Source organism: Lissotriton vulgaris, chromosome 4_1 (genome assembly GCF_964263255.1).
Source record: "Lissotriton vulgaris chromosome 4_1, aLisVul1.2, whole genome shotgun sequence".
Taxonomy (NCBI): Eukaryota; Metazoa; Chordata; class Amphibia; order Caudata; family Salamandridae; genus Lissotriton; species Lissotriton vulgaris.
Window position 1 is genome coordinate 1871067315 of NC_141691.1, and position 11103 is coordinate 1871078417.

Sequence of the window (11103 nt, forward strand, 5' to 3'; positions counted from 1 at the left end):
AAACCTTGGCCATTTCTAGAGCTTTCACATTTATGGTTCGCTTGGCTAGTGGTGCCTCTAGAAGTTGTACCTGTGTTGCGAAGCTGGAAACCAAGATTTTAAAGACTTTCTGCAGGTTTTATTGCATCGCTCTCTTGCGGAGCGCATCCCCGTCAGTGGGAGGAAATTATCGCCACTACGAAGGCCGAGATCGTCGCAGCGCCTGTTGCCGCTGCCAGAGTTGTTGCAGCCTTTGTTTGCGGGACGCACCAGACCAGTGCGGGAAGATTACCATTGATGCGAGTGTCGTCACGGATCCTGTCGTCGCTGGGTGAAATCGTTGCACCGCTTGCTTGCGGACCACATCACGTCGCTGTGAGTGTCGTTGCAGAGCCATTGCATCAAGGAGCTGCGAGAGGAAGATCACCGCTGGTTCGCGCATCGTCGCCCCGGAGATCGTCGCAGCCCCAAAGAGCATCGCATCATGCCTTTGCAAGCTTTTTCACTACGGAACCTCCGCACCGGAATCCATACAAGGCATCGCATCCCTCCCCATACAGACCAGAGTCACCACAGCACGCCCGCTACATCCAGCGGTTGTCGCATCGCCTCGGCAAAGTCTCAGAGTGACGCATCGCTTGTTTTCCACCGCATCAGCTTCTGTTTTGGAACTTTGTCGCATTTAAAGGTACTGTTGGCTAAACGTGATGCAACTGTGAACTTTTCACGGAACTGCGGATTATTTTATCTCAACTTTAAGAACTCTTTTGAAACCATATTCTTGAACTTGTGTAGCTTAGATTAAATACCTTTATTTTTCTAAACTGTTGTGGAGTCAGTTTGTGGTGTTTTCACTGTGTTACTGTGAGTGTTGGTACACATACTTTACATATTGCCTTTGATAAGCCTGGACTGCCTGTGCAAGCTACCAAGGGCGTAAGCAGGGGTTATCTCAGAGGGTTTCCTCCTTACCCTGACTAGAAGCAAGGGTCCCTATTTGGACAGTGGTACCTACCTCTGCCAACTAGAGACCTCAGTTTTAACAATACTTCTTAGGTTATTTGACAAAAATTAAATCATGGACAGCTGATCACTTACTAAAATAAATTTCAGATACATTTCAAGCTAGCTTTAACCTATTACTCTTCCTCAGCTTGATCACTGACTTTCTTATACTTCTTAAGTTTTTTCTCAATAATAAAATCATGAATAGAAAATCACTTACTAAAATTAACTTATCTTCTTACCTTCTAGAATAGGTCACCTTTTAATCTACTCCTGGATGGAAAAACTGTAACGTGACACCATCACAGCTTAAGCTAAATTATGCATCCAGAGGTTGATGATGTACCTCATTCACCTTTGGAAATTACAAGCTATAGTCATATTGAGAAACAGCTCAGGAAGAACCATGGATTGCCATCATGTCCCTCACATATAAGAGGTCCTCTTTGCAGCAACACAATTTATCTGACACAAATGAAATGCTGACATCACCAAGATCTCCATTTTGTAACTTTCATACTAGTTAAAGACTATTCGATTTAAAACTGGCTGTACAGACTAGAAAAAGTCTGTGGTGGTGGCAGATTGACGCCTAGCTTTTAAAACTCCCAAATTCAAAATCAAACAAACAACTGCAAGCATTCTTTGTGCAGTACCCAGCATCTGGAGCACGTTCCAGTGCAGCTCAGGTGTATGTGATTACTCCTCCAATGGTGAAATATTCCTTATCAACAAGTTCCTGTAACCTTTATTGGGTGTGATTTAAATTCAATCAAAACTTTATTGTTTGCTTTCCTGTGATGATGCACAGTTCCTGCTTCATTCTGGAGCCAGCCCTATTATTGAAGCTTCTGACTTTGTGTCGACTGTTAATGCTAATTCACGTCAACAAAAAATCCTTCAACTAAAGTGGGTGGTTCCCTGCAGTGTAACATAGTGACCACTTTGAGAAGTAATATCATATTTTATGCATTTAAGAGTTCCTTAGACTAACAATTTTTACGTTATCATATCTGGCAATAAAGCAATGTTTTCACTAATTATTTTGTCAAGGAAGATGTTCACTAAGTAAAACGAAAGGGAAGCAGACATTTTCTAAATTGACGTATACTCTGAAAATTCTAACCGCGTTGTTCACAAGGTATTCTCAAGGGAGGTAAGTGCATATTTCCTGAGTTTAGAATGCTAGAGACTGTACGTTAGCATTGTGAACAAATTCGGAAAAATACAAACCAGCTGGGTCACATAATGAAAGCAAGTCAGTTCAGGAATGTCCAAAGAATCCTGCAAAACTGTCTAGAAGACTCAAAACAGCAAAGCAAAAACAAAATGTAAGACAACTACAGACTCCGGCAATGGCACTCAATAGGGACTTAAGGTGAAAGAGCCAACAAGGCAAGATATAAGGCCACCAAGACACGATTGATTTAACTTGGGTAGTTACAAACATTCATAGCGTTTAAGGCTTTGTTATAAACTCAAGTTTTTTGTCAATATAGAATACCTGTTATGCTCATGTACTCCTTATAGTCATGTACTTTTACCTTCCAAATATATTATTGATGCAAAGATTGATCAAGGGTTCTGTTTTTATGTATTTAAATTAGGAAGTATCATGATATGTCTAATAATCTCAATTTCTAACACTCAGACCCACACCTCTGCAAAATTCATGGACAACCACAGCCAAACACTTGTAGTTTCAGAAAAGGAATTCCCCAAAGATGGAACAGTGTAAAGGTGTATTTATTTTCATAGGAGCAGCAATCATAGAGATAATTTCTTAGAATAAGAAGGTATAAAACATTCAAATTCAAAGTATGTCAGTATGAAAGACCATGCAGAGCAGCTTGGCAAATTTTTCTTTCAAAATTCTCTTAAAACGTGTTCATCAAAGAAAAATCAATGTTGCAACCTAAGGAATGAATGTACCGATTAGCAGTGCTAGTTTACATTTTTTTACAAGATCTTCAAAGAGCAAGCCAAGTAAATTATTGTGTGAGGCATGTTGGACATCGAACAGAATATTAATGATCCTAATACAGCAGCATTGGCTGAAACTTAAGGTTGACTTAGGTCTTGCATTGGCATTGCCCTACATAGCCTTTTTAAATTATTTATTAACAATTCTGTTAATTGAGAAAATACTAGGTGTAAAGACAAAATACCCCAAGGCACACAACTGACCTTTCAATAAATCACCATTGTTTGGTTGACACAATACTCTCTAATCGGACGACCATGAAAAGGCTGTTAGCAAGGGACATCACCGTCATTAGGGATTGCGATTCCGACAGCCGCCCGTCTGGATCAGTAGATCTTGTTGGAGGCGGCTGTCTGTTCCCCATCTGACAAGGGTACAACATTAGGAGGCGCTTGGACCGAAGGACTGTCTCCAGGTCGGACTACCCCCAATGGCCTGTCAGTGGTGGTCTGACTGACGTAATCAGGCTCTTAATTCTTTGCATTATTACACTATTCTCAGACATAATGACAGAAAGATTTTTTACAAAAAGGAAAACAATTACTCTCACATTTGCTACACTCACAGCCAAGAAAGTACAAGCATGGAAACTATCAATTGGAAATGTACTAAATATTACTCTAATGCTTGCTATGGGAGCGTTGAAACACAAGATCACGTTGTTACTAATGTTATGGAACACTACCACCACCAACTGCTACTGAAATCGAAGTAAGGCATGTATTACAAGACTTAAGAGAAAGATGCAGTAGCTCCCAAGATCCCACAACTAAAATACAAAATAATATACTCCCTAAAGTCTCGATACAGATCAAAGGCAGCTACAACCACTTTAAAATGCTTGATAACATGTGGTAAAACAGTCAGCTGTGATACCCCTCCTGCTCCAAGACAATACCAAGATATTCAAATTCCTAAAGACTTAACCACCACACATAATGAGGAACACTTCCTCTTACTTGATAATCTTAACAATGTTAAATCTATCTTAATATGTTCTACAACAGATAATAAAAAGAAGGCAATGTCAAACATGGACGAAGGGGGGACATCGTCAAGAACGGATGGTGAAAGCAGTGTGATTACCAAGCTCTGGCACCCTAGATTGGTGACAGTCATCCTCCTCCGGCCCTCATCCCCCACATACCACACCTAGAATGGGGGCACACCTCAGGAGCTGGAAAGACATCGCACATAGCCCCCGCGTCCACGGATGGGCCCTCCACAGCCCTTGTCACTGACGCGAGCACAGCAATGCAGCTAGACAAGATAGCAGCCATTGCATCGCGCAGGTGAAAACTATGCCTGTCGGGGCCCAGTATACTTTGTACAATGGCATACCAGACTTGAGCGAGCATGAATGAATGAAAAGCATTTGTAGAGGGCACAACTACTCAACAACAGTGTCCCGGCACTGATCAACTGAAGTTAACAGGACCTAACAAGCATGCTTAACCCTAGAAAAGCCAGGTCTGAAGATGTTTCTTAAAAACTGTCAGGTCAGCTGTGGATCTGAGAGCAGCCAGTAATTAATTCCATGCTTGAGCTCCCAAAAACCCGAAAGATCTGCACCCCCATTTGGGCTAGGCGTACTCTAGGGATGCAAGCCAGGCCCAAGGAGGAGGACCTCAGGGATCTGGCAGTGTAATGCTTTAAGATGGGGGGTCATGTGGGCTCTAGGTTTAAACCTAAGGACCAATCTGGCCGTGGCATTCTGAACCACTTGAAGGTGCTGGAGGCGATAGCCTGGAAGGCCCAATGGTGCACAATGTTTGCATAGTCCTGTATGGAAGTCAGTAGAGCCTGTACCACTATTTTCCTGGTGCTGAGTGAAAGAAGAGGGAAGGAACTTTCTTAACATGCGCAGTATGCCAAAACAAATGCCCAATTACGGACTCGACTTGGGGCCTCATAGAGAGCACGCTATCAATTTGGATGCCAAGATTCTTGATGACCGTAGCCTGGACTGAGAGGGGTGGAGACATCTCCTCAGGCCACCATTGTCTTTAATCGCCCACAAAAGGAGAGCCAAAAAAAAAAGATTTCGGATTTCTCTGAATTACAATTGAGTTGGTTTGCATTGAGCCAGTTAAACACCTAGGTAAGGCATGATCTAATCCTATCCCCCTGCGTGTCGTCAGCGTATGAAATTATTTTGGCCCCACAGGCTTCCATCAGAGATGTGAGGGGTGACATGTACAGGTTAAAAAGAGTAGGGCGAAGTATGGAGCCCTGAGGGACTCCCACATTCAGGCTGGGCATGGGGGAAGCAAAAGGGGGCATCTACATTTCCTGGCTCCTGCAGTCGAGAAAGGAGGTAAGCCATGTGAGCACCAAACCGCCAATATCACCCAGCTTTTCCAGGAGCCTGTTATGTAGGACCATGTCGAAGGCCGCCAACAGGTCCAATAAAATAAGGATAGCTCTGGCCCCATGTCAAGCTTTTCCTTTATGTCCTCAATGTCCTCTAACAGAGCCGTCTCTGTGCTATAATTGACCCTGAAGCGGCGTACAACCACAACCTTATACGGCTTTGCGCGATTCACCCACCAGACTGAGATGGGAGACCCCGGTCTAGCTGCTATTGTGCGCTGTTTCATCACGACATTGCATCTCTTATGGCACATGCAGACATAAAGTTTCTAACCCTAAATGAGCAGGGGATGCACACGGCCAGGAAACGCTATGCGATATATGCGTACAGTAGCGACAGCAGGTGCAGATTATAACCCTTCAGGTGACACATCTCTCGGGGTAGGAACTGGGCACTTCAGAAGAAATGGCGCGGCATGTTCCGCAGTACCACGTACTCCGCCTTCGCAAGAGGCGCACTAATCTGGATTCGGCCTGGAGTCCCCTTACGTGAATTTAGCAGGCGGGTAGACCCCGAGGGCCGCTATGCCCTGCTGGATGGACTCTTAGACAGACAACCCATCCTAGTTGGCAGCATCTACGCCCCGAACACAGATCAAACAACGTTCTGGGGAACACTTTGCTGGATACACTCAGACCCCGTGGATACTGGAAGGGGATTACAACTGTTCCTTGGACTTGACATTGGATAGGGCCCCCCCCCAAACACTCACCGGCCCACACGCACAATGCCGCCTTCCGAGCCTGGGTGGCCCACTGGTCCCTCATGGATGCTTGGCGACATGTCCACCCGACCACCAAATTATATTCTTTCCTTTCGATACCACACAACTTACGTGTCCGATTGGACCGTTTTTTATGTGCACGATCTTTCCTGCTGGGCATTACACACTCTGATTATTTAGGCAGGGTCGTGTCGGACGCGCACACAGTGGCCCTCACATGGCGCCCATCCATACCGCCCATTCCTACATGGCGCCACCCCAAGGATTGCCTTCTGGACCCGGTATTCAAAAACGAGCAGGCCAACACCATTCAACATTACTTTGCAGAAAACAGAGGCACCGCAGCGTCTAGGTCCCTAGAATGGGATGCTTTTAAAGTGATCTTGAGGGGGGCTTGCATCCGACAAATTACGGGAGTCAAACAGACCTTAGAGAGGGCGGTGCGTGCTGTGGAACACCTAGTAGCGCAATTGTCTAAAGCGGATGATAGGCGGGAGGTCCCCCCACACAACTGGCGGAAGCCAAAACCAAATATGAGGAGACCTGTGCAGACCTACGGCGCTATGATTTTCGCGCATACACTACTAGAGCCCATAAGGAGGGGGACCGCGCCGGCGCTCTACTAGCATGGCTCCTCCGCCAGGACACACAAACGCAACAGATCACAGGCACTCGCAGCGCTATGGGGGATATAGTCTACGCACAAGCGGATATTATATCAGCCTTTTATGACTACTATACTCTGCTATACAGGGAACCAACCCAAGATAGGCAGGTCTACATCCAACAACTACTGTGCATGGACACTATAATCCAACTTATGGATGAGGAGCGCACATCGCTCAACGTCCCGATTACGGTGGCGGAGATCAAACTCGCCATACGCCATCTAGCTAGAAACAAAGCGCCGGGCCATGACGGTTTCCCGATGGAGCTCTATGCCACGATGCAGGAATCCCTCCTGGTGACGTTCCCCAAACCAGATCGGGACCCGTTGCTCCGCACTTCCTACCGGCCCATCACCCTGCTGACCACGGACTGCAAAATCCTCGGGAGAATACTAGCAGACAGACTCGCAGACATTCTTCCTCAGCTGATCCATCCGGATCAGAGTGGATTCGTCCACGGGAGGAACACCTCCAAGAATCTACACCGACTGTTCCTGGTCCAGGACGGGGTCCGAGATAGGTTCCGGCGGGCAGCCTGTCTAGTCCTGGAACTCGAGAAGGCGTTTGACACCCTGCCGTGGCAATATATCTTCGAGTTACTGCGGAGGATGGGAGTAGGACCACACTTCATTGCATATACACAGTTATTATATTCTGACATCTCCACTAGGGTACGAATAGGCCGCTCGATCTCCCCTCCCATACCAATTATGCGTGGGACACGCCAGGGGAGCCCCCTGTGCCCCATCATTTTTGCCATTGCTATGGAGCCGCTGGCGGCCCGACTACGGGAGGTGGGCCACCATTGGGGGATCCCATTGGGGGAACGCTTGCACTGTGTCTCTCTCTATGGAGATGACCTCCTCATTTATATCAGAGACTCTGCTGCGGACCTTACAACTATCTGGACCACGCTCTCGGACTTCGAGAAGGCTGCGGGATTACGAGTAAACTGGGAGAAATCCACTCTCTACCCCTTGCACCCGAACCTCCAACCTAGAGAAGTTTGTCTGGGGGAAGCCTCTCTAACGTGGACGGGGGATACCCCGCGATTCTTGGGTGTCAGACTCTACCATGAGCCCCGGGATCTCTTGGAGGGTAATCATTGCTGAGCCCTTCGGGGCCTTAAAGGTCAAATTGGCTTCTGGAGAACACTGCCCCTGGCTCCCATCGGTAGGGTAGCCCTGTCAAAAATGATCATGGTGCCCAGGCGCCTTTACTACTTTGCTAATATCCCAGTAATTACGCCGCGGTCCTTCTCTCAAGAGTTGAATTCATTGCTAATCTCCCTGGTCTGGGGGCGGGGCCGCAGCAGAGTGGGCCTGTCGATCCTCCAGCTGCCTCGCAACGAGGGTGGGCTGGGCGCCCTGTCATTCAAAGCCTATTTTTTGGCTGCACAGTTGCAGTGGCTATCTCGCTGGACTGCGCAGCGGCACCTGGGAGAAACTGAAACCCTGGGCGGGCGACTGACGGTCCCGGATCTGACACGATTATTACTCCTGGGCACAATGCCCAACCCGACTTACCCGCTGCTGGCCCAAGTAGCTAGATCCTGCATGATGCAGGTCCACCACATGTCCAAGGGGACGCCAGTTTATTCTCCATTGCTTCCACTGGCGGGCCTCCCAAGAGGGTACGAGTTCTACACCGCAAGAGATCTCCGAGTCTGGACTGACCTCCGCTCACTGAAATGGAGGCCTTATTTACCGATGGTCAACTGGCCTCATTCTCTGAACTGGAACTGACCAAGGATAGAGGGCTACCGGCTGGCCAATTGCTGCTACATCAGCATCTAGTGGCGGACTGTAGACGCACGTGGGATCTTCGGAGCGGGGAACCTGCGACTCACCCGGTATTGCACACATTACTCCATATGGGGGCGGGCAGACATCATATCACATGGATTTACAAATCCATCATAGAACTCCCCCAGGCATCACTATCGAATCTGCGGCTCCGCTGGGAAGAGGATATAGGACTCAACCTTCATGACGGGGAATGGCGGAAGGCCCTAGAACATCATAAAAAGGTGTCCCACAACCAACGATTGAAAAATTTTCAATTCAACATATTGCACCGCGCTTACCTCACACCGGCGCAACTCAAACGTTTTTACCCGACTTCCCAATTTGAATGCCCCCACTTTAATGCACCAGATGCCCCATTCATTCACATGTTTTGGACATGCCCTAGACTACAAACCCTCTGGGCGACGGTCCACACCACTCTGCGAACAGGTACCGGTCTAGCGGATCTTCATACATGGGAGGCTTGCGCCCTAGGCATTTTTAAGCATAACAAGCGCAAGAAGGTAGAGACCAAATTTGCGCTCCTGGCCATATTGTTAGCTAAGCGCAGCATAGCAATGCATTGGCGCGCGACGGAGGGTCCCCCTCTGGCGGCTTGGTGGGGGGCGGTGAAGAAATAGGCAGCAGCCGAGGAAGACCTTATTCGCTTAGAAGAGGCCCGCGGCATACGCCGACGCCCTATCTCCCTGGAATGGGCAACACTCCTTCTCGGTTTCCAGCAAGCACACACGGCAAGTACGGTTCCAGCACAGGACCCCCGAGCGACACCGGGTACCCATGACTCCACACCAGTCGGTGCGCACTCCCCCCTCACCCCATCAGCCCCCAATTAGGCTACCATTCTGATTGTGCGACATTGCCTCGCAGGAAACACTTACACCCACATGCATCAAGGTATTTAGGAGTCGCAAACAGTGCGAATCGGTAAATTCGGCCGTTTGCGATTCCTAAATATCTTTTTTGTATGCATCAAACATTTTTGGGAAATTCACTATTTTTAGCGAATTCCAAAAATGCGATTGCTTTTAAGGAATCTCAAATTTGCGATTCCTTAAAAGCAATGTATGATTGCTTTTTAAATTGCAAATTCGCAATGAGGGGGTGCAAATTACCACGAGGGTGAACCTCGTGGTAATTTGCGAAAAAGTTTTAAAATGCTCAAAATTGCATTTTAAACACTGTAATGTTAAAGACACACATGTCCTTAGGACATGTGTGTGTGTAACATGCACTTAAAAATGCATTTAAGGGGTGCAGGGGGGGGTCATTTGGACCCCCCCTGCACTCATGGAATGCATTAACATTTTGCGAATCGCTAATAGAAATTCGCAAAATGTCAATGCCTTCCCATTGATTCCTATGGGCCTTTTGGCCCATAGGAATCAATGGGAATGGCGAAATCGCAATTTAGAATTCGCACAATCCTTGCGATTCGGTAAAAATTGCGATTTTCACCGATTCGCAAAAATTATGTGAATAAATTGATGCATCCCATTTTGCGATTCCTTATTTGCGATTCCCTATTTTTCGCAAATAAGGAATCGCAAAATGTCCCGATGATGCATGTGGCCGTTAGTCTGCAATTAGCGGGCTGACTAGTACCATCTCCAATCTGGCTCATCATCCTGTACGACCCCATGCCCCACTCCCCCCTGTATTTCCCCTGGTATTGAGACCCTCGGTCTGCGGTCCCCATTCCACTGAAAGTATCTTTAACACCTCCCGATATCTCAGGGTGAGGCGATAAGGAGGCTCCCCCTTCCTCATCTCCGAAATCCAATCCTAGATAAGATCCTCCACTGTTGTTACGTATGATATCAGAATTTACTAATTGTAACATGTAACAGATGCCAATGCTTGCTGTATGTCATTTCTGAAATGTAAAATCCAATAAAAAGGTTTAAAAAAATAAATAATAATTGTCCCTGAAGCCAGATTGAGTAATGTGCAGAAGTTTATGACTCTCTGCTTTTTCTGATATAGCTCTGTTCACATGTTTCTCAAGTACCTTAGAGAGGGCCGGGAGAAGAGAAATAAGCACTTACGGATCCGCACAGCGTTTTTTGAGGAGCGGGAGAATTTTTGCATGCTTCCAGATGGAAGGCACGAGGCCCATAGAAAGAGATGATCACCTTATTTACTACAGTATTTACAGCAGAGGCCACTGAGTCCAGTAATTTTGCTGGACACACATCCACAGGCTAGCCAGAATTGAAGCTCTTGAGAAACACAAGCAATGTTTCAGGCAGCAGATTAGGAAACTGCAGTAGCGCTTGGGTTTGCCGGGTATCACACTCCCTGACCGGGTCAGGACGTGGACCTAAGTCTTCAGTCCCCTTAGGAAAGGATTGTTGGATCATAACAATCTTATTGTGGAGAAAAAAAGCCAACTGACTTGTGAAAAAAGGTAGGACCGATCACCTTTTTCAAAGTTGCTCGGCGCTAACCGCCTCTAATACCACTCAAGTTACCAAACAAAGAGGCAGGCGCTGGAGACTGGAAGGCAGGAAACAGAGGTTTTATTCCGACGGAGCAGAACACATCAATTCAGACAACAGGGT